The 24,755-nt window shown below is 39.9% G+C and overlaps 1 protein-coding gene and 1 long non-coding RNA gene across 6 annotated transcripts in view; one reads left to right on the top strand and one right to left on the bottom strand.

Annotated features, from left to right (window-relative positions):
- The window catches only part of RALYL (RALY RNA binding protein like), a 651,644-nt gene that overhangs the window by 372,385 nt on the left and 254,504 nt on the right, over window positions 1–24,755 (top strand). The gene's annotated exons all lie outside the window — the stretch shown is intronic.
- LOC311604654 lies at window positions 142–12,314 on the bottom strand. The gene is made up of 4 exons (XR_014781605.1): window positions 11,788–12,314; window positions 3,981–4,030; window positions 3,359–3,428; window positions 142–485 (listed from the first exon to the last, which is right to left on the bottom strand). It is a non-coding gene; the product is annotated as an uncharacterized lncRNA (long non-coding RNA).

The following is a 24,755-nucleotide window of genomic DNA, read 5'->3' as shown; positions in this document are numbered from 1 at the left end:
AAATCTTTATTTAAAAAAAAAAAAGATAAACAGGTGCGGACAATGGAAACTCTGGCAGCACGATAGTCCTTAGTGGGACTTTGGCCCTTAGTAGTCAATTTTGGCTTCTATTTTTATGACTATTTTGAAGAGGTAAGTCAATCCATTTAAGTAACGTACTGTCAACCAGAAGCCAACAGATTCTGTAAGGACCAAGATAAAAGATTTCATAAAACAAATGAGTGCTGACAAAAATAATTTATCTGCTTTAACATTTTATTTTTTTACTAAATTCAAGGCTATCTGTTTTATTTTAGACTATGCTTGGCCAAAGCCTCGTAGGAGGTTCTGATGGTCAGATTTCTGCTGTGGTAAGGAAACACTGAGGTAATATTTTAAAACAGGAGAGGTTTGATGTTTCTCGGTGATGAAGGTCTTGGTCCGAGGTATTTAGTATATTTGGTCCAGTGAAGAAGCAATTATGGTAGCAATCATCGGAGAAGCAGCTAAGGACAGAAAGACAGCACATTAGTTTCTTTCCCTGTTGCTACAGTGTAATATCATAACAAAAGCAACTCAATGGGCAAAGAATTTATTTCAACTCACAGTTCAGGATAAAAGACCACTATATCGAGGAACCCTAGGTAGCAGATGACTGAAGAGACTTCATTGCATACACAGTTAAGGAGCACAGCGAGTGATATATGCTCATGTTCAGCTCATTTTCATCATTTTCTCACTCCAGAATTCCAGGACAAGGAAGGGTTTCCCCCACAGCTAAGGCAGATCTTCCCATATCAACAAGTAGAATCAAAATTATCCCTAACAGACATGACTAGAAGGTTAAATAATCCTTTCCAGATATTCCCGGAAGCTTATGTAAGAGTTGATAAGGTCCCATCAAGATCACAGTTAACATTCACCTTCACAGGTGATTGACAGCTTGCACCAACCTTCCCAGGTGATTGACAGGCAACACTAACCGCCACAGGTAAGATAAGAAACGCAAATGTCACAGACTCCTCATCAGTCTGTCTTGTCCCTGAGCTTTAACACTTCCAGCTGGGCCCCACTCAAAACGTCTGTCCCTATTTAAGAGGGCCAGCTTGAGCACCCGCTGTTAATTCATGTGCCTGTGTGAGTGGCATGTTTGCCATACATAAAGAAGAACATAGCCGGGTTTGCTGTAAGGCAAGGTAAATGAAATTCCAAGTCCGCTTTTCTTTGAGCTCAGAATTCACACTCAGATATGAAAAAACTACTACTTAGGCCAGGCTGTTTTCCAGGCTTTACCTTGAACACGTGATCTGGGATTCTGGATTCTGAGGAGGTTTTACAGTTTTTTGGTTTGACTTCTCAAAATCTGATTTGGCAAACATGAGGGAAAAGAAAAAAAATTGCCTCTAGAGTTTGTGTGTCTAGGGCTCAAAACTGGAGAAGGGGTGTATTACTTATGTGCATATTTAGTTTATTTATTCTGCCATGCCGTCTTAATCATTTGAACATTCAAATTACAGTAAGTGTCTAACACTAAAAATGAAATAAAGAAACAAGTGAAAATCAGAAGTATGTTTTAATGTTAAAGCCAGGCACACCCATATCTTCTCTAGAGTTAAGATGCATATATGAGGATTTTACATACATAATAATAAACTGCCTGTAAAAACCATACTAGCATAAGATCAAAGCTTTTTAGAAAAATTACAATTTCAGTGCTTTCCCAGCATATTTACATGAAATTTTAATGACTTTAAGTGATTTCAACTTTAAAATTTTAATGACTTTAAATTTTTTTTTAATTAATTTTACTCTTCGGACCCATGGCCTACTAAGTATGTTTAAGATGTAAGACACAAATAATTAAGAGTCATCTGTGGAATCCGTGAGCCTCAGTGAGGAAAATGCTGGTCGTTGTATCAGGACTTTAAGTATGGAGCTGAATAAAGAACTTGCTTTATTTATTTTATTTTATTTTCAAAGATGAGCTCACTTGCATGCCCCGCCTTTATAGAGGATCCGATATGTTCTTTCACTTCACTATTTAAATGTTTGTTGAGCAGATTTTTCATTAGGTAAAGAATTAATGAGTCTCAAAGCATGAAACACTACTTTGATTCAGTTCACGTAACAAAATAATGATTACTTCTCATTTTCATTCTGTGATATGTGCAGGAAGGTTAGTCGGAAGGATAATTATATTTATGAAACTAATAAATCCTCAACTCAGTGTTCTGAAAACAATTCCCTCTTCAGTCTCCTCCTGAGTGTCCAGTGGCAAGACACCAATAGCAAGTGAAATTCATTTTGTATTTGCATAATTTTGATATTATCAACGACCCTGAGAATTGATAAAGAGAGGACATTACCAACTAAAATGTGTCCAAGGCATGAATTACATCGAACTCTGTGAAGGGCTTTTCTGGGAAGGTGAGCAGAAAGGTCATTGACCTTTTTTCAGCACTGAGAGATAATCCCAACAGCCCTGCAGGGGAAACAGTGGGAGGGGATGAAGGGTTGAGTGGCAGAGCAGAGTCCAGCGTCTGCAGGGCAGGCTCATGCTGGAAGGCTGACGGATGCACCGCCATGCCATTGGCTCTGGGAGGGGCATCAGACCTGATCATCTCTAAGAGTAGCAAAGGCCCAGAGGGGCAGAGAGCTCCTCATTAAAGGGAGATGAATGCAGGATAACGCACACGTGTGGAAGGAGGGGTTCAGGTGATTACACTGGAGTCTCTACAGGATACAGGACCATCCATCTTAAAGTTCATAGCCTTAAGTGCATCAGTGAGTATTAACTTTGTCCTATAAAGTGACCTTTGCGCATGACCCGGGAATTATTGCCTGGGCACTCGTGTGCGCTGTATTCTGCCAACCATGCTTATATTAGGTTCAGTCCCTTTGTTCATTTGCTCTTGATTTACTTTATAGACTAGTGACCAAAACTAAAATACAGCCTTTCCTTCGCCATAACGGAGTTCTCTTACAAGGGTTCAGCCGCTATAATGTCCTGTCCCTGTCCCCTGTCTTGGAGGAATGCTTCATCTCCCTGATAGGCACAGTCCAACTTCACACCCATTCCATCCTTGGAAAACATGCCGCATCTCGCAAAATTCCTCTTAATGTATGGGGCCCATAAGAAAGTACCAGATACATACGTGGCCTGAACATCAGTCTTAAAAAAAATTTAAAGGTATGCACTTTATTTTATGAATATGAGTAATTTGTCACATCTATGAATATGCACCTAATTCACTCCTGGTGTTCACGGAGGCCGGCAGAGGGCAGCAGATCCCCTGGGACTGAAATGATAGACGATTGAGAGCCACTGTGTGGATTTCAGGAATCAAATCTGAGTCCACCTTAAAAAGCCACAAGTTACCTTAACAGCTGAGCCATCCTTTGAACGCCAACACCAGTTGTTTATAGTGAGGAATAAATGCAACCGTTTCCTTGATATATCAGAGTACAGAGAAAATAAATTAATTTAAATGACTAAAGGAAATTCATCATATATTTTTCTTTATCTATGAAAAATTCAGATAAAGGGGACATTGCGTTTATTTACAGGGGGGGATAAAACTGTTTCTAATAAGTTGGTTTCAGTTCAGCTCAATTCCACCGCCATTTATCAGATCTTACTAACTATCTCCTGAATAATCTCCACCCAAAAGGTTTTTGGGAGAAATGGTCCCAAATAATTTGATTTACTATAGTCAGTGAAATGACAGCGTAATCAGGATCTGAGAAAACCAGTCTGAGTAGCTTTGCGTGGGCGGTTGAGCCATTGTACTAGAATCCCCACCTGAGGCAAATTTTACTGAACAGCTGTCAGCGGAGTTTAGACAGGAAACGCATTCTAAATCGGGCGAGTGGCAGAATAAAGTCCACCGTGGCTCGGAACACCGGGCACTGAGTTCGCTTACTACATAGCAGGATACTACAGTGAGCAGCTATAATTGCTTTGCTTTCGATCGGTGATTACTGTGTGCAAGCTTACTTACAGTTTCCGGCTTCTTCGTCTTAATGCCACAACGATTCTCAGCTCTGTGAACTGAAAGAGATAAAGGTGAAAGTGATTTGCTAACAGAGTGTGTACTAAAACCCAGTGTCCCAGGCCACGGGAGTCTAAAACCGAAGATTCCATTTCCGCCACGCACCACACCGGTTCTCAGCACTATCTGGTCACAGTGCACGGATGAAAGAAACAGCAAGAACAACACTGGCTAAAGCTTGATCTTGAGACAGTGATGACGTGGGCTTCTCGGCTTGGAATGAAATGAGGAGCCTCAACATCAAGCTGTGTTGCATTTTCCTGGAGATATTGTGTTAGCGTTGCGGAGGGAAATGTTAAGGGCTAGGGAATGCATGCTAATTAAGGGAAGGTGGCCCTGATGACGATAAGGATGACAACAGGGTAGAAAAGTGAGTGAATTTGCCATAAGGGAAAAAGTTTAAGGTTTTAAATTACAGAACGTGATCATCGTTTTATATATAGGGATGGGGTTGAGTGGAAAGCAGAAAAGGAACAATTGCCAATGAAAAAGTTGAACGGTTTTAGCTGTCGTAAAAGCCTGTAAGCGGCATAGCACACAATTTGGGAGAAAGGTGTGCGCATTGCACTGGGGTGCACGTGGGAGATCCAAGCTCTGTCACGAGTCAGATACGTTGCAGTACTTATGTTGTCTCAGTTCTGCTGTGGTCCTCTAACAGAAATTTGAGTTACTATGCTTTGCTTATGTTGCATTACCACGTTTGACCACGCGATGGCACCCGTTCTTCACATTTCCTCACATTTCGTGTGCGTGTGTGTGTGTGTGTGTGTGTGTGTGTGTGTGTGTGTGTTTTGCTTTGTTTTTTGTTTTTTGCTTTTTAATTCATTCAATGAAATGGTATATGTAATGTCAAATATTTAGACTGTCAGAAAATTTCTAGGAACGTTTATATTTTGTTTAAGAGGTAACACAAGTCAGCCATGAGCTTTTAGAGACTGTTGAAAAATAAAATATAAATATAAACTACTGAAAACAGCTTTTTTTTCATAGTGATTGAATAAAGATATACGATGTAAATTAGGATTGTTCTTATCTAAAATCTGTGAATAGTTACTTATGACCATGTTACATTCTACTGTGTGTAGTGCATTTCTGCAAGGTTTATTTAATTTTGCTAAAATGTAGTTTTTTACTTAGACCATGATAGGTATGTACACATACATATATGTACATAGATATGTATATACAGATATAGTGATTCAGCATAAAGGAAATATGAGAGTATTAAATTGAAGAAATGTCTTTGTTAGTATATTGAGGATGGCCCACACACAGTCTTTATCCATTTGAGTCTAACATTTCATTCTTGATAATATGCAAGGAGCTTTTACTCAGGAGTTAAGAGTGCTTGTTCCTCTGGAAAGGACCAGACTTCAGTTCCTGGCACGCATGTTAGGTGGTTCGCAACCTGTAATTTGAGCTTCATGGGATCTAACTCCCTCTTCTGGCTTCCAGAGGCATCTACACACGCACATACGCACACATAGTCACACATACACATAAAATGATCTTAAATATAAAAAGTAAACACATAAAACATATAATGGCACTCACTATATTTCTGCAGACTTACTACGTATAGGTTCTGAGAAGACTTATGTAGTATTAATTCAAATATTAGTACTATTGCTAAAAAACACACACACATACACACACACACACACACACACACACACACACACACACTGGGACCTGATGTACAATCCAAGCTGACATTACATATTTTCATTATGCAATGATTTTATATACAACAAAGATCTGACTTTCCCCCCCCCTAAACCCCAAATGCACATGTTGAAATTGAGACCAAAGAGATGACATTAGAAGATATGGCTTTGAGAGGTGATAAGGTCATGGATGACATTAGTACCTTATGAACAACTCCCTCTCTGTTTACATCCTTGATGGCAAAGCTGGATCAGGCCATCAGTGACCCAGAAGGTAGGTTGCTCCTAAACACAAGAACTGTTGGGAGTCAGTTTCTGTTGGATATATGACACCCAGTCTAGGGCACTTTGATATTGTAACTAGAGGAACTGCCTTAAATAGGGGTTTTTATGGCTGTAATGAAATACCATGCCCAGAAGCAAATGTCAGAGGAGATGATTAATTTTGCTCACACTTCCACATTTTATTCCATCACGTAAGGAAATCAGGGTCAGATGTCAAGTGGGGCTGGAACCTGGAGGCAGGGGCTGACGCAGAGGCTGTGGGGACATGGCTACCCAGACAGCTTTCGTACAGCACCCATGACCATGGAATACAGAAACTGCACTGCCTACAGTGACTTGGGTCCTTCCATATCAGTGACCAATGAAAAAAGGTATATGACAGACTTGTTTACAGGCCGATCTGATAGGGGCACTTTCTTAACTGAGGTTCACTTCTTCCAAATGCCCCTCCGTTGCTGATACCAGGATGCATGTAACTCAACTTGACATTCTCCATGGCACATAATGACAACTTGCACTCAGCATGTCACTACAATATCTTCCAAGCTGTTCTGTATAGACATCAATAACAGGGAGCAATACGAGAGAAATGTTTGTTTGAACTAAAGACTTTGCTATCCACTGTTTCACACTTCTGGCAGTCATTAGCTCTAAGAATACAGCTATGAACCTTAAGAATAGAAAAAAGATGAGTGAAAGCAATAAATATCTGCCCAACTGTGCAGCAGGCTCAATATTTCAGTCAGGATGCATCGACCTAGAACACAGTTAAAAATTAAATTAAGGGAGCCTTGACAGATGGCTCAGATGTTAAGAGCACTGTCTGTTCTTCCAAAAGTTCTGAAGACAGTTACCAGGCAAACACCTGGTAGCTTACAGCCATCTGTAATGAGATCCAGTGCCCTCTTCTGGCATGCAAGCACACATGTGGGAAGAACATGGTATAAATAATGAATAAATCTTTTAAAAATTAAATTAAGGAATGAATAAGTTAGTCTTTTCATTTATTCTGACAACAATTAATCCTCATTAAGTCCTGAGACCGGATGGTAATGAAAAGTGGTCGATCATTACTGGAAGCAGCCTTAAGGCAGCACTGTAAAGTAGGAGCAGTACAGATGTAGCCTAAGTAACTGTGTGAATTGCAAACTGTGCCCTTCTCTGGGAACCAGCCAATATTAGTCATGCCAGTAGAAGCCAAGGATTTCTTTTTAGTAGAAATTAAGTAAGCATCACCACAGCCTGAGCAAGCCATCAAAACAATCCTTAGCAATAAAATTACTGTAGTGATCACAACACAGTATAGAGTCCCAAGGGCCACAAGCAAGGTCCTCAGCTCAGAGTGCAGCATTGCCTCTGAGGTGGGAACACCAAGATACTGGTTTTAACAAAATCTCAGATGTTCGAGTTGACCTACAAAGACTTGGATGCCAGATTTCAGAGTGAAAGCCGGGCAGTTCAGAGAGGCAGAGAAAGTCTGTCCTTAACCTTCTATGTTATCCTGACTCCATTTCTGCTGAAATCTCCAAGTCACATGATTTTTAGTTCTTTCTTTGCTCCAGCTGAATCTTCATCTCTCCTGCACCTCTGCCTGTGGCTGGATTCCATGGATCTCTTACTTCTTCTTCTAGTTCCTCCTCCCTGTCTGGCAGGAAGTCCAGCCCTATTCCTTCTCCTGTTCTGTGATTGGCTGTAGGCTGCTTTATTGGCATACCAGAGAACAATTGGGGAGCAGTGTTTACACAACTTTGGGACCGAAATCAGAATTTAAACTACACAATAACCTTATGCCTACACGTCTATTTGCCAAAAAGCATCTGTCTGGGTACCTTTTGTGTTACATCCTGCAAGTGTTGTACTTTGGTAATACCAGTAAGAGGTAGGACATTTCTTTTCTTTCTTTCTTTCTTTTTTTTTTTTTTTTTTTTTTTTTTTTTTTTTTTTTGCTTGTTGCCAAGTTATTTTAAAAAAATCTTTGCTTCAAATCATTGCAGTTAATGTGTGTTTCTTATGAAACTCTGAGGCTTCTACCACATTTCCTATTAATAGCTGATAAATTTCATAATTACCTTATGCTACAAGGCCTGGTAGACCCATATAGGATATGGCATGTGTTATATACATAAAATGACTTCTATTTCTGATTACTTGTAGTTGAGTTAATAGTGAAGTAAACATTCTGACTTATTGAAGCATTGAACTCCGTCTTGCATTGTACAGAAATGGTGAGGAAAACATTTATCCTAATAGAATAATTTGAAAAACATTTTTCTAATTTGAGGTTGTTCTATTTTTGTAGTGTTTGCTCATTTCTTTGTTTTGTTGTTATTTGTCTCTTTTGTTGAAACAGGGTTTCATTTTATTGCTTTTGCCTGTCTCAAACTTTTGAACTCAAGTAATCCCCCTGGCTCATCCACTCAAAGGCTGGTCATAGAGATGAAAATAAAACCCCACAAATGGCTGAGATTGATTTCCCACGAAATCTGTTTTGGGGATTTGAAGATAAGAACTAGATTATTACATATTGTCACATATCTGATATCATGAAAGTGCTCAGTTTTTCTGTAAGATATTTTATTTACATTAATAATGGTCAAAAGTATTATTTTTGTAGTTAGTAGAGACATAATTGATTTATTATACTCACCAGTGGGATTCAACAGTAAATCTATTTTTTGAGCCATTGGCATAAATGTTATATGTGATATAATGATTTTAAATACAGAAATTAGAGAGAGAGGGAAAAGGGGAGAGAAAGAGAAAGAGAGAGAGAGGAGAGAGAGAGAGAGAGAGAGAGAGAGAGAGAGAGAGAGATCCTTAAGAAGCTCCTAGGATTAAAATTCACACAGCATAATGTTCAGTAACATAGTAATAAGGAATGGGCAAAAAGTTACTTGGGAAACCATGATAAAATGTATCAAGAGAGAAAATAGAAGTCCATGGCATTAAGACAGTCTAGTAACCATGCCATTCATAAAAGACATAGATTTATAGCCAGTCTCTTGATCCTCTGGCTTTTATAATCTTTCAGCTCCCCCTCTTCCTTGATTTTTCATGAGCTTTAAGTGCAGGAGTTGTGTTGAGTTAGGTCCTAATGAGGATGGGCTCATCAGCCATGTAATTTCATCTCTATGGCTACCTACACAGTATCTGCACAATGATAATGGCGTGCTAAAGTGGAAATTGAAAATCTCATGAGATCAGTCCCCTAGACAAACAACTACAAGCAACCAATGACTGCTGGGGAGGATAATTAGCTAGGCTGGAAATTATATACATAACAACTACAGTAAACTGCCTCAGCAGGCTGAATTTATATATTTATAAGATAATGTAACAATAATAATCACAGAAAGATAGACCATCAGTCAGAGTGGAGTGGGGTACATGTGACAGCTTAGAGGGAAGATATGAGGATCAATGATATATTTATATATTTTTTTATTTTAAAAGTTAATAAAAGGTCACTCAAGCTGGGTGCAGTGGTGCACACATGTAATTCCAGCATTCAGGGAGGCATAGGCAGGTGGATCTCTGTGAGTTCGATGCCAGCCTAGTCTACAAAACAAGTCCAGGACAGACAAGGCTACACAGAGAAATCTAGTGAGGAAAAACAAACAAAAAATGTTACTGTTAAAAATAAAGAAAAATGATGGGGAGAGGGAGGGCCAGAAGGAGAGGGAAGAGGTCAGTATATTGATTTGACAGATAACCCTTGTATCCACAGTTCCTCTTCTGATACACTAACGATGTGGAGAGAGTAAACTCGCATGTTGAGTCAGGTTGGCGCTCACTGCACTTACGGGATGGGAGACTTTAACACTACATAATAATTCTTGTTTGAACTTGAAGATCCTACAGCAGTGCCTGGTATTGGCTGATAGTATAATTGACAGCAGTCATGAGACTCTTGATTTTTTTAGTTTTGCCATGAAATAAGAACTCCATTTACTAAATGTTTTATTTATTGATCACTGAAAATGAGTTAAACAGTATAGGCTTATAAACTCATTTTTTATTTACTCTCATAACTTTATATGTAGATATACTCAATTGCTATAGTTAGAAAATACTTGGTAGCATTTTATTATAGTGAAAGTTTGTATCCTTAATGCTCCATCATGGGAGAGTGTGATTTTTATCAAGTAAGAGACCATTCTGCTACATTTTGAAAACTGTTTGCTTTTTTATAAAAACACTTGATGAAGATTCCATTCATGTAGCACATTATGTGTTTTATACTTTCAGACCTATATTATCATGTTCAAAGTGATGAGAGGAAATTAGATACCAGGCACTGTTATTAGTTATAGAAACCATATTGAATGTATCCAAGTGTTTGATGAAACTAGATATCTTCTCTTTGTACTTGCATCATAAATGCAAAAATCAGAACTCCTATTCTCATTTCACAGAGTTAATGAGCTCCCAAAATGTATTAGACTTTTGTTTTTCAAAAATGACAGAAATGAATTTTTAAAAATGCACCTGAAATGTCTGTCCAAAGAGGCTGGCATTCTAGTAATAAATCATTATTAGATTCATAATTGGCTTGTGCATTATGAGTTCATTTATTCTTTCAAGAAGGAGATGTAGAGATTTCTTAACTCCACTGCCAAGGCCACAGCTAGATCAGACCTGCTGCTGCTGCAGCCGAGAGAAACCAGAGCTGCAGCAACCCACTGGGGTGGCTCTGAGCCTTACACCACCACAACGTACCTCCCACTCAGGTGGAAGCCGTGGTGCGCTGACTCAAGGATCTGCCTGGGGCATCAACAGTTGTCTGACCCATAGCCATTTTGGTCAATATCCAAGCTGTAGTGGCCTGCTGCTTCAGCTGCCCTCTGCCCTCACACTCCCGGCAGCCTTGTGACATGCTACTTTCCCCAAGCTGCCCTTTGTCCCACTGTATCACCACCGCAAGAGCTATGAGCAGCAGGCCACTAAAACTTAAAATGATCGCTGCCACTGCCGGTCCTCCTTCCCTCCTGCTTCATGCAGAGCAGTCAGCCCTTCCTTCCCACACAGGGCTTGGAGACAGAAGACAAAATGGTGGCTCCTGTCAGCACCTCACTGGGAGCTGTCCATAGTGACTATTTCAGCTTCAACTGACTCTGTACATCTTTCCTTCGGCCTCCATGGGAGCTGTCCATGGTGTGACCATTACTGCTTCAGCAGACTACTGGGAAAAAGCCTGTCGCCGCCACGGGAGCTGTCCACGATGACGACAGCCACCTTTAATGCTTCAGCTGACTGCTTTCACAATAAACTCTCTAAATTTTGGACACCTTGGAAAATTTTCTTACCCCTCAAGGTAGAAAAGTGGCCAGACCTCTGCCGGAGAACGCTCCAGCAGCCTAACCGCCCTCCCATGGTCCCCCAAGACCTCTGTAACTGCCATGTGCAGCCCCTCAGTAGGGCTCATTGCAGATTATTTTAATTTGGAATGGGAAGTCTGGAAAAAAAACCCCCACCAACCCTTGAACTTCTCCAATTTCAGGCTTGAAATCCCACCAGTCCACACTTTCCCTGTCCCAGGAAGCTGTGACGACCCTAAGAAACTTTATATAAAGGCGGTGTCTGCCCAGTTCCCTGATGTCTCGTCCCAGGAGCAGAGGTGGCCACTCCTGGATTTGTCCCTCCAATAAATCTCTTTTAAGGGATTTATGGCCTAATGTGTCTCTCTCATCAGAAGAAGAAAGGAGAAATGATGGAGTGGATCTCAGGCTCCAAGGCTCCTGAGCTTCTCAGTGTTTGGGGCAGACACTACCTGGGAGAAGGAGTAGGGCTCCTAATTGCCTCACCTGCTCAGGTGTTTTGAGTAACTCTCCTTGGAAGCTGCAACGGAGGAGCAGCAGAGTTCAGACTCCAGCGCTCCTCAGTTCTTCAGGGTTTGGGACAACTCTTCCCCTGGGAGGTGCAGCATTTCTGTGGAGGAGGCCTTCTCTCAGAGCCCCCATGCCTCAGGGTACCCTTGGGACATTGTCCCACCTCAGGACTGGGATACCTTTTCAGCCTCTGGAATTGTGGACACTCTTGCCAAGTACCAGGAGGCAGGCAGCCAACACCACCCACCCACAGCAGGAAGGAAAGAGCCATGCATGGATTGTCTAGATTTCTGGATTGCAAGTAGGGGATTTTAACCTTATTATCCTTTACATAGTTAGCATCTGAGCCTTGAGTTGTTGTTGTTATTATTATATTTTAATTATTATTATTTTATTTTTTGGCTCAGAATTAGAGACCCAATTTCTATGTTTTTTATGCCTATAAAATATTTCCTCATTATTTTGTTTTAAACTTCTAGAATAATTTTTTACAGGTTTGTCTTGTATAAAGCAGTGAGCTTGGCCTTGGTTTACAAGCCACTTTAAAACTATTCTTTTAGTTTCATTCTAATCACATTCACTGATACATCTAAAGAATTGAACCCCAAGTCTTTGAACCCCAAGTCTTTCCCAGCATCTTATTCTAGAGTCCCTGCATTTAAAAAAATACTGCTTTCTGTTTATCTATGTGGGTTTTTCTGTTATTCTTATACGTTATTTATGTACTTTTCTACTATTTTTGTTTCAATAGTTCATATATTAAATTTAACCTTTTTATTGAATTTTACTGTCTTTTCTCTAATTTTCTTTTGTGTGTGTGTGTGATTATAATATAATTACATCATGAACCGAGGGATGGATTGGGAACTACAGAGCACCAGAGCTGCAGTACCCTGGGTGACAGGGGTCCAAACTGTGTGGATCACTTGTGGGTCTGGCCTTGGACCATCCAGCTGGTCCACAGAGGATTCCCTGGAGCCCTGTGGGCTTGTGCCCAGGTGCTAGAGTCTGAATGCCTGCCTGTTAGAAGCATCTGCATATAAGTCTTGGAGCCAGTTTCTCAGACTAAACTGTGGGCTGCAGGCCACCTGTGTGTGGGTCTGCTATCCCAGGGGAGACCCCATGGTGAGGAGCACAGGTAGATCTGACCTCAGGCCACCAGGCCAATCCACTAAGAGTTCCCAGGTCCAAGCAGATGCAGCCACAGGACCAGTCCCCAACCCTTGGCCGCACCTCTGCAGATACATAACACACTCACACTGACCAAGCAGTGGGTCTCAAGGTGCCAGTGTCTGGGTCTTCTAGCTGGAGGAACACGTGTGGATGTGACCTCAAGGCACACCACAATCCACAGAGGGGTGCTGGATCTGAACCCATGTCCTCCTCCTGGTCCACAGAAGATTTCCATGATGCCACAGGTCAATGTATAACAAACATCTCAATTAGAAGCTGCTCGCAACAGCCAGTGAAGGACACCAGAAATAATCACCCAAAACCAGAAACGGCAAGATGACTAAAGAACAGTGTGAAAGCACAAATGACAAAAGCCAAAGTAATATGGCATCTCCAGAACCCATTTATCCCAATGCAATCAGCCCTAGAAACTCAAACACAACTGAAACACAAGAAAATGACATCAAATCCTTTATAATGAAGGTGATGATGGAAGAAATTAATAAAATCCATGAACAAATACAGGAAGATACAGCCAAATAGATTGAGGACCTTAGAGAGGCCGTGACAGAGGCCTATAGAGAGGAAATGAAAAAAAAAATCACTGGAAGAAATTCAGAAAAATGCAAACAATCAGGTGAAGAAAATCAGTGAAAATGGAAACAATAATAAAAGCACAAACCAAGGAAAGCATGGAAAGAAAGAACTTAGAGAAGAAAACAGGAACTGTAGAGGTAAACATCTATAATGGAATACAGGAAATGGAGGAAATAATTTCAGGTATAGAAGATACAATGGAAGAATTTGATGCAATCATCAAAGATAATGTTAAATCTAAAAAAATCTTGACACAAAACATCCAAGAAGTCAAGGACACCATGAAAAGATGAAACCTGCGCTCCAAGGCCCAGGAAATATTTTCAACAACATGATAGAAGAAAATTTCACCAATTTAAAGAAAGATGGATATAAACATACAAGAGGCCTACAGAACACCAAATAAAGTAGACCGGAAAAGAAAATCCTCCTGCCACATAATAGTAAGAACACAAATGTACAGATCAAAGAAAAATATTAAAAGCAACAAGGGAAAAAGACCAAGTAACATACAATGCAAACCTATCAGAATAACACCTGAATTTTTAGCAGAGACCATAAAAGCCAAAAGGGTCTGGGCAAAGGTCATGAAAACCCCAAGAGACCACAGACTCCAGTCTAGAATACTATACCCAGCAACACTTTCACTAACCATAGATGGAGAAAATAAAATATTCCATGACAAAAACAAATTTAAGCAGTACCTATCCACAAACCCAACCCTACAAGAGATAGTAGAAGAGAAACTCCAAAGAGGCGAACTACACCCAGGAAATCACAGGAAATAGATAACTTCACTTTAGCAAAACAAAAACCAGACAAATACACAAACACATATCAAGCTAAACAACCAAACAACCAACATCAAAATCAAAGGACCTAAAGTCACTGGTCATTAATATCTCTCAACATCAATGGTCTCAACTCTCCAATAAAGACACAGACTAACAGAATGGATCCATAAACAAGGCACACTTTGCTTCAGTCAAGAAACTCATCTCAGTTGCAAATATAGATATTACCTCAGGATAAAAGACTAGAAAAAGGTCTTCCAAACAAATAGACCCAAGAAGCAAGATGGAGTAGCTGTTCTAATATCTACTATCTAATAGAGTAGACTTTCAACCAAAATTAATTAAAAAAACATGAAGAAGGATGCTTCATACTCCTCAAAGGAAACAAATATGGCATCACAATTCTGAACATGTATGCCCAAAATGCAGGGGCACCCACATTTGTAAATAAACATTAATAAAGCTTAAAACACACATTGATCCCCACACATTGGTACTGGGCGACTTCAACATCTCCCTTTCAACAAAAGATAAGTCAAGGAAACAGAAGCTAAACTGAGAAGTAATGACGCTAATAGATGCCATGGATCAAATGGACCTAACAGGCATCTACAGAACTTTTTAACCAAACACAAAAGATTATACACTCTTCTCAGCACCTCATGGAACTTTTTCCAAAGTTGACCATATAGTAGGTCACCAAGCAAGCCTCAACAAACACAAGAAGATCAAAATAATACCTTGTATCCTACCAGACCACCATGGAATAAAGCTGGACCTCAACAACAACAAAAATAACCAAATGCATACACACACATGGGAACTGAACAACTCTTTGTGGAGAGGCAAGTTGAAGCAGCCAACAAGATGAGACCTGATATACTTTGGCCATATGGTGGGGGAGGAGGTCCCCATCTGTGAGAAGCCTAGTGGAGGGGACTAGGGCAGAAGAGGGAGAGAGGGTGGGAATGGGAAGATACAAGTGAGGGGATAACAGTCAGGATGTAATCCGAATAAATTATAATAAATTAAAATTAAAATTAAAAAATATATAATTACATCACATCTCCATTCCTTTTCTTCCCTCTCATATGCTACTTCTTCTTGCTCTCTTTAAAATTTATCTATTTTTTCATTAATTGGTATTGTTGGTATAGCTGTGTATATTCCTAGTGATAATCTGGTAAGTCTGTATGATATTACTTGTATGTATATTTCCAGGTGGATCATTTGTTATTAGATAAACAGTTGTGATGTTCTTCCCTGGGACAAATAATTTCTCCTGCTCTCAGACACTTCAGATACTTCTTTCTCGTTTATGAGGAGACATTTGAAAGAAAAGATTACCACAACATGATATCATGCTAGAGTAGTTCACAGTTAGAATAATAAAATACATAGAAAGATTTTTATTGTACATACTATGAAAGTTCCTATTAGTAGAAAGAACGTTTAAAGTGTGCTGGGTACATTTAGTCCATGGTCAACTCCTAGCTTATTTTTCACTATCTATACATCAATCCTTTAAAAACTCTATGTGGATATGGACTGCATGCCAGTTAATGATCTGACAACAGTTTTGGTGGTTATCGTGAATGAAAGTTATGAAACCGCAGTCTTAGAGTTTATATGCCATGAAAGAAAACTATAAGCATTGCAAAGAAAATATGCACAATATCATCGTGATTTTTATATAGTAATGAAGGAATAAAATCATTGGAGATATTTTAAAGTTTCAAGAAAGATTAATGGGGACTAATATACATAAAGGTAACATTCAGTTTAAAGATCTGAAATATATAAGGGTTTAATTGCTTTGTACTTTTACATTGTTGGAAGGAATAAGTTGAATGCTTGGTGACAAAATACCTCAATAAGTAATAATATTTCACTATTACTTTTAATCTGGATGACTTTTGGCTGTTAGTTACAAAGCCAGTACCACAGAAGATTATGTTAATAACCCTCCCATGTATCTGAAGTTAAATAAGCCACTTGGCAAAACCAATTAACCCTAGCAAACCTATTTTTGGCCTCAGGAGGATATTTCAGCATAAATACCTCTCAGTGATTGGCCGTTGCAAACACAGGAACGTGTTTTCCATTAGTCAGAAAAAGCTACACTGAGTTCCCAGGTGAAGCATAAACTCGCTGGTACATTTGAATGCTCAATGCGTCAACAGCTGTCAGCGCTGACGGCTGAAGCTTGCATTACTTACCAAAAAACCAGGGCTGAGAATTATTCCTTTAATCCTGATTTCATGTGCTTTGGTGTGAAAGTGAAGCCATGCTGTCCCTAGATGGTGCCAGAGGCTCGCTTGTCACTGCAGTTTCCAGAGCCCTGTGTAGTTTGCAGAATATGCATGACAATACCAAAGCTTCACATTGTTATGCATGGAGACTGTATTTACAGCTTTGTCTGAAGTATGAATGGGTTAGGGAGGGGAATACTTTCTGATTCTTTAAATTGTCATTATTATTATTATTATTATTATTATTATTATTATTATTATTGTATCATTCTATATAACAACATTAGAATAGTGTTACTATATGATATTACTAGGATAATACAAACGACACTTTAAAGAATCAAATATACAGACGTTGTCAAAGTGACAGTCAGAAAGACTTCCTAGGAGTAGTAGCCAGAGGCCCAGAAAGGGATAACAGCTGGTGACTCTGCAGATGCGGCAGTAGGTGTGAAGACATTACATCAGCGGCTGAGCAAATGCTCAGGGGAGTGACAGCCAGTAAGTGACACATCACAGAGAGCACAAAGCATCCAGTGGTCACAGCAGGAAGGACAGTGATGGCCAAAGGGCGCAGCAGCAGGGTAGGATGGCATCCTGAGGAGGTGTTTGTGTCAGACCTGGTGCCTGGCCCTGCCTCCCACTCACTGGGTGCCTGTCTTCCCTCATTCCGTGTACCTAACACCCAGGAAGAGCAACAAGATCACAAAGAACTACAGGTGTGCCTGTGGTTTGCCTGTTCTGTCTGTCTCCCCACCGTGTCCCCGTTGGGCATGCCTGCCTTGGGCAATGCTCTGAGCCTGCCTTGGATGAGTGTTGGTGTGCCTGTCACTCAGACTTCAAATGATAAGAATTGGCATGAGGCAGTCAGACCCCACTTGTGACCCAAGTACTGGAGGTCACCATCTAGTAAAGAGGGGAAGGACATATATGTCCTTTAAGTCACTTGAGATAAACATTACTGACATGTGATGCCGTCTTATTCCCAATCAAGCTTAACCTTCCCTTTGTTGACTTTATATGTAATATAATCACAGGCAACATAGTAACTATTTTTGATTCTGAATGTGATGTTTACTCTCCTTGAGGTTCACCAACCTACATTATTCTGACTGTTGTAGTTTTGATAACATTTAAAAATATACACTAAAACAAAAATGACAATTAAAGCAGGCATTTGAAGAACTAGTGTCATGATTTGTGGTAGAAATTGTTTATCCCCTGCATCCTGTTCTAGCTCAAATATTATCCTACTGAAGGAATGGAAGTGTGCCCAAGAACTTAAGACAATAATTAGTGTACTGTGAAAATTAATGAAAGAGCTACCCGTATAATTTAAATATTATTAAAATGTATATAAAATGAACAAAACTCGCTACATCTTATTTAGCATTCATTGGGTTTAAGAAACTGAACGAAACCAATCTATTAGTTATTTTCCCATTAAACAGTTATGGAAGCCTAGGTTATTCCCTTCTATTTTGCTTGACTGTCATTGTCAATTAGTAGCTAAAACCTGGGACAATGAAAAAATTTACATGACAAAAATGAGTTTATGCTAAGTTGCTGAGTCAGATTTTACATAATGCTAACAATATTGCAGAGCTCAGGATTAGAAGAATAAAAGAAAGTTCAGCTATTGAGTGTAGAGATCCATCATCTGTGCTATATATCTAATAGCAGGCTGATATTCTGTGCGTATTCACAGACTTAGAGTAAAATATGCAGAAATTGCTGAACTATCTCAATGGAAACCTCTCTTATAAATTAGTTGAATAGCAAATTTTTCTCAATATGCTATACCCTCAGTAATTGCCTAGAGCCTCATCCATTATAAAGTAATTGCTGAAGTATTTGTCCACTTATTAAATTAGTTTTCTCTTATTGCCACAGAAAAGAACATTGTCCATGGCAAACATATTGAAGAATTCAAGAATAATTGCAAAGGGAATATATCTTTCTTGCAAGTACCCCAGTGCTTTTGCCGGGCAAGCTGTCTGAGACATCATCTATATGATCAGAAAGTGATTCCGATTTCTCCTGACAGCACTATATTATTAACAGGTCTTGGAAGACCATGCAAGGGCAAGTGTGAAGAAATTGGGGAGTGTGTCTGTTGTAAGCAGGCTTCTCCTACAGATGCATGCCCTCAGCTTAATTTCTACTCTGTGAAGTTTGGATGGAGCAAAGTTGAGAAGGAAACAGATCAGGGAAAGTTCCATTCTGAAGGACAGGCATGGTGTCACTTGATCCCTCCTAAACGGGGACATACTCCTGAAAGAAGAGAGCAGCCTGGGAAGCTGTGAATCCAACTCTAGATCAGACTGTGGCAGCGATAGGCAACAGACAGTCTTGGCTGAAGAAGGCCCCATCAACTACTAGAACAGGCTGGAGGGATGAAGGTGTCAGGAAGAGGGTGTTGCAAGCAGTGGAGATGCCCAGATTAGGCCGAGACTGCTCTCCTTCATTATTAAGTATATATCTACCTCAACAGTGCAGACCATTTTCTCTGAAAATAGATGCCATTTCCACTCTTGATGTTAAGAATGTGTATAGACAATAAGTTGTGGATACATCACATATTCTTATAGATGGCAGGAGGTGTATATGGAGGTGAAGAAACTATGTGTTTATTGTAATTGTTAAATATTAAAAAGGTGAAAGTGAGGACAAGGAAAGTTAAAAGGCTATTGATGGGCACTGTGGATAGAACTCTTCAGAGACGGCAGTGAAGAGAGGAGTTGTCCTGTGAGCAGCTGCCATGGAATATTGCTCACGTGTGAGATTAGATTTCCCTGTGGCTTTTTGTCTGCAGCTCGATATGGGTGCCCTAAAGAGAACAGAAGCGGTCTATAAGGAAACACTATTGCATGAGGGGCATTTGTGCCACTAGTTCTGGCTTTTGACTAGAAAGCTAACTTCCGTATCACAATGACTGTCAGATGACAGCATGTCTCCTTGGTGATCCGGGGCTCTGGTGGCATGGGTTGTATCAGAGTGCTTCTAAGCTGCTAGCAAAGGTGCTGGGCCAACTAACAGAAGTGAATTGGCTTGGGTTTCAAAGACTTAAATTCTGGGCAGAAATTAAGATGTCAAATGTGTGTAAGGAATTGCTGTGGGGAACGAAGCTCTTATGAAGAGGAATAAGGAAGCGGGGAAACATGAACTATCTGCAGTCCTGGCTGTCCCAGGCACAGCACAGGAGCTAATGGTAACTGGGGAGGTCATCTCCTAGGGAGAATAGGAAGCCCCCCTTTTTTATCCCTTGTGGATTAGTCATCCGATAAGGGCTCATGAGAATGTCTTGGTCATGAGAAATGGATGCCTTCCAATGACTGGCAAGTTTGCAGGAGCACTTCCATTGGGAAGGCAGGATTTCCTTAAAGGAGTCATAAGGGTTAAAACAGCTTAAGACTCCAGAGCTGATAACAGGCAGCAGCTGTGAGGGGAAAAAAGGAATACTACACAGTGAGCTAGGAGAAGAGGATTAAGAAAAACTTCTACAGAAAGAAAAACTTCTACATTCAACGTTGTGGGTTCCAGGGTGCAATTTGTTGCTTTTCAGTTTCATACTACACCTGTTAACTCAGAAGACTACAGTTGCAAGACCCAGTGTGTTAACAATCAAAAATTTAAGTGGTGGACAATGATATTTACAAGTTGAAGGTTGAGAGAACAAAGGATAAGGTTTACTAAAGCCCAAAGGCAGCGTCAGAAGTCAGCAGCCCTCTCATCATCAGTGGGAAAAGAAGTAGAAGAGTAAGTTTGATATTTGAATGTAGAGTGATTATCAATAGATGAAAAAAGTAGCTGAGCAGGAGAAATACTGGAAGATGTGTTCCAGGGAAGGAGGTGGATGCTGCATTAGAAACAAGCATGAGTCTGCAATGTTCACGTGTGTGTATGTGTGTGTGTGTGTGTGTGTGTGTGTGTGTGTGTGTGTGTGTGTGTGTGCAGTGCCCACTGTGATTGGTCTGCTCTATTTTGGCATACCTCTGAATAAAGCTATTCTCCTACATTTTTAAACATGTAGGTAAAGTTAAGAATCATTTTAATTTTAATACTCAGTTTTCCTTTTGTTTTTCAAGCAATCAGTAATATATTTTATCATTTATGTAATTTTCTGAATTATTAGTCTTTGACATTATAATTGGGATTCATTAGGGTGCAGGTTTTATTATAGTCCCAAGGAAAATTAAAAGCAGTTAGGGCACTTTCACATGCAGTTTAGTATATTTGTACACACTTAAAATGCATTATAATATTACTGATAATTTACACACTGAGAGAGAAGAACTCTTGTTTGGTGAGCTGGGGACTCAGACACAAACACTAAGGTCACCTCTTTCCTAAGATAAATTGTTTTCATTTTGCTGACATTTTTCTTTCAGTTTTACTTTATATGTCTTGAGACATAAATCTTTACCACTGTATGATTGTACAGTCCAATATGTGTGCCGTCTGAACAATTTGGTTTGCACATCCACCACATTTTATGGTTCTAACAGCTTCTATTTTCTTTTTGTTTGGTGTGATTTGTATTTAACTTATTCAGTGACTTCATTTCAGTGTGATGTGTCTTTCATTAGGTAACTTTTTTTCTTACCTATTGTTTCTCTACTACACACGTTTTTAAGGTCCAGAGGGAAGCTCCTGCTATGACCACTTATTTCTTGGTGGGTTTGTTTTTGTTTTTTGTTTTTGGTCTTGTTTTGTTTTATTTTGTTTGTTTGGTTGATTGGTTGGTGTGTGTGTGTGTGTGTGTGTGTGTGTGTGTGTGTGTGTGTGTCAAATTAACACATGTGGCAACTCCTAGAATATTCTATATCATTTACCCCATTTCTTCTCTTCTCCTTAAGTTGGGACCAGCCATACTTAATAACATCCACATTTTTGTCTTTTTTCTTTTTTGCCTTTTTTAGTCTTAATACAGCTTTCCTCATGGTTTTGTAAGAGCTCTAATTTCCATTGTCTTAAAAAAAATGAAATAAGTCAATTCCAAAATGTGAGAACCAATAATACTCATGACTCCTCAGCAGGCTGTCTTCTAGTTGTCATTATGTTCACTTAGTGTAGGTTGTCTTTGTGAGTATCACTGAATCCCCAACACATTACCACCATTCTCAGGATAGCCCGGCAATTCTCAGTTACCTTAACCCTTCATGAAGGGCCCTTGTTTCTGTGTGGACATATGTTTGTCTGTTGTGCACATATGTTTGCAGGCAGACTTTCCCTTGCATGGTATGTATGAGTGGAGAACAGAGATAAGCAGATGTCAGAATCGTCAGCAACAGCTCTCTACCTGTTGTGGGCTTATCTGGCGCTTTGTATTCAGATTCTCAATGCTGGTCCCCAGGGTCCCCAGATGAGCGCATTCTCAGGTACACCAGCCTTTACTGTGCAAATCTTGCTCCTCAATTTAAAGTTGGTTCCTTAATACAAATAGCTACATCTGGGCAGCAATAGGATCTGGGGGGCATAGTGTTTAGCATTTGAATACACAGCACCAGACAAACTCCAACATCCATCCATCATCCATCTATCTATCTATCATCTATCTATCTATCTATCTATCTATCTATCTATCTATCATCTATCTATCTATCATCTATCTATCATCTATCTATCTATCTATCATCTATCTATCTATCTATCTATCTATCTATCTATCTATCATCTATCTATCATATATCATCTATCTATCTATCTATCTATCTATCATCTATCTACCTATCTATCTATCTATCATCTATCTATCTATCATCTGTCTATTTATCTATCTATCTATCTATCATCTATCTATCTATCATCTATCTATCTATCTATCATCTATCTATCTATCTATCTATCTATCTATCTGGACATGGCCTTTTATTTAACTTAGAACTTCAGACCTGCTCTGGCTTGCTTGAATGGCCCCTATTTGAGAGACTTTGAATTTGAAAAGACTCTAGATTTTAAAGAGACTGACTGAAATAACTGACTTTTTAAGTGTTTGGATTTTTAAAGACTATAGGGACTTTTAAAATTTGAAATGTTTATATTGTAGTGTTGATATTAATGTGTGATCTACATGTAATATGGGGGAAGAACAAAAATGTAACAACCGGTAACAGTAATGTGTTTCCTTGTCAAGTTAACAAAGGGTCAACTTGCCAAACTGTCTCACTCTCTTCAATGGTGGGCTACAATGTAAAGTATAAGCCAAATAAATGCTCTCCACCTCAGCTTGCTTCTTGATCAGTGTTTCACTGTAGCAACCAAAGCCCTAAGTAAGACACTGGTCTTGAACTAATGCTGTTCTGCCCTGCCTCTGCCTTCCAAGTAGTAGGATTACTCATGCGTGGCACCATGAGTAATGTCAACAATCAACATTTAGTAAAAAGTTTTCAGTGATAGCATCAAGTTATCTCCAGTTATGTGATAGTTAATATTGATTGAAACTTGATAGGATCAACAGTCACCTTGGAGGCTTGTCTCTGGACATGCCTGTGCAGTTATGCTGAGATTAGCTGACGTGAGGAGGCGGGCCTTCGCTACTTTGGGTACCTGCCCATGGAATGGAATCCTGTATTGAACAGAAAGGGGAAAGGAGCAGAACATTCATTACTGTCTGCTTCCTGCATATGAAAACCCCATGACCAGCAGCCTCAAGTTCCTGACTTCCTCTGTGAGTTCCTACCATGACAAGCTGTGCCCCTAAACTACAAGTTCAAAACCAGCCCTTCCTCCTTTAGGTTGAATTTATCAGAAGTTTCAGTCCAGCGCTGAGCTGAGTAATTGAAATGAAGTGCTTTCATCCAGTGACCATTTGCTTAAGTATCTTTTGACTTTTAGAGATAGTTTTAAAAATTCTCTAAATTCAATATTTCATCACAAACTACAGATTATCGATTTTCTATTAATCCTGAATTTAGTTGATATTTTTGTATTAGTAGATTTCTTTCCCTAGTCAATTCTTTGGTCATGCATCAGTGCAGTAGCTTACAGACAATTAATATATATGTATAAATTGGTATTGATATTCAAAATCATGACATAGTTATTTCCAAAAGCCTCCTTGGGTCATCTTGCCCTTGCTGACCCGTATTCAGAACAGCCAGTGAGGAGCTTTAATGGGACGGAGCATTTAAGGATGCTGTTTAAAAACTGAGATTTCAAGGCTTAGTATCCAGTTATTCACCGGCATTGTTCCGTGCATTTTATACGCTAATGGAGGCTTACCATGTTTTCCTAAGAGTGAGTGAGAAGAGTCGGTTTTCAGCATGGCTGGAGCTGGTGAGATGATAAGGAATGTCTCAGGAACGCACACAGGTGAGCATTCTGTAGGCATCGTGAGATTAAAAAATAGAAAAACTCAATACACTAACATGCACACACACACACACACACACAAGGAGGGAGGGAGGGAGAGAGAAGGAGAGACAGAGAAAGGGAGGAGGGAAGGAATGGGAAAGAGAGGGAGGAGGGAGGGAGAGAGAGAGGGAGGGAGGGAGAGAAAGAAAGGGAGGACGGAGGGATAGGGAGAGAGGGAGAGAAAGGGAGGAGGAAGGTGAGGGAGAGAGAAGGAGAGAGAAGGAGAGAGAGAGAAAGGGAGGAGAAGGGAAGGGGAGAGAGAGAGAGAGAGAGAGAGAGAGAGAGAGAGAGAGAGAGAGAGAGAGAGAGAGAGAGGAGGGAGGGAGAGGAGAGCAGATCTCTCAAAAGGAAAGCTATGTATCAGGAGTGCTGATGGAGATTAAGCGACCTATTCAACCTCACTTTCTCCATACATTTTTAGGTATTTACTGCACAACTACTGAGGCCTAGTATGCTCATGTTACCAAGTCACATTGCAAAATAAAACAGGATAATGAAAGCCCTCCCTGATCCAGCCCAGAGTCCGTTCTAATGTTTTTCCTCTGCTTACATAAGCCTGACCGACTCCATGACTGACAGGGACTCATTTTCTCACTGCGCCAGCCTAAGTCTAACTTTCTGTTTATCAGAAATGGAGACTTCAGTTACAGGGGAGAAAACCACAGAAAATGGGCAGCCAATCAGAACCGGCCAAGACATCGGGCCAGAGGAGATGAGGAGGTTCAGCTGCTGGTTTAAGTAGGTCCCTAACTCGTGACTAACTCCTGACATG

Source organism: Acomys minous (genome assembly GCF_964271855.1).
Source record: "Acomys minous genome assembly, chromosome: 9".
In the NCBI taxonomy this organism is placed as follows: Eukaryota; Metazoa; Chordata; class Mammalia; order Rodentia; family Muridae; genus Acomys; species Acomys minous.
The sequence above is the reverse complement of the archived record's forward strand: the minus strand, read 5'-3'. Positions and strand labels throughout refer to the sequence as shown.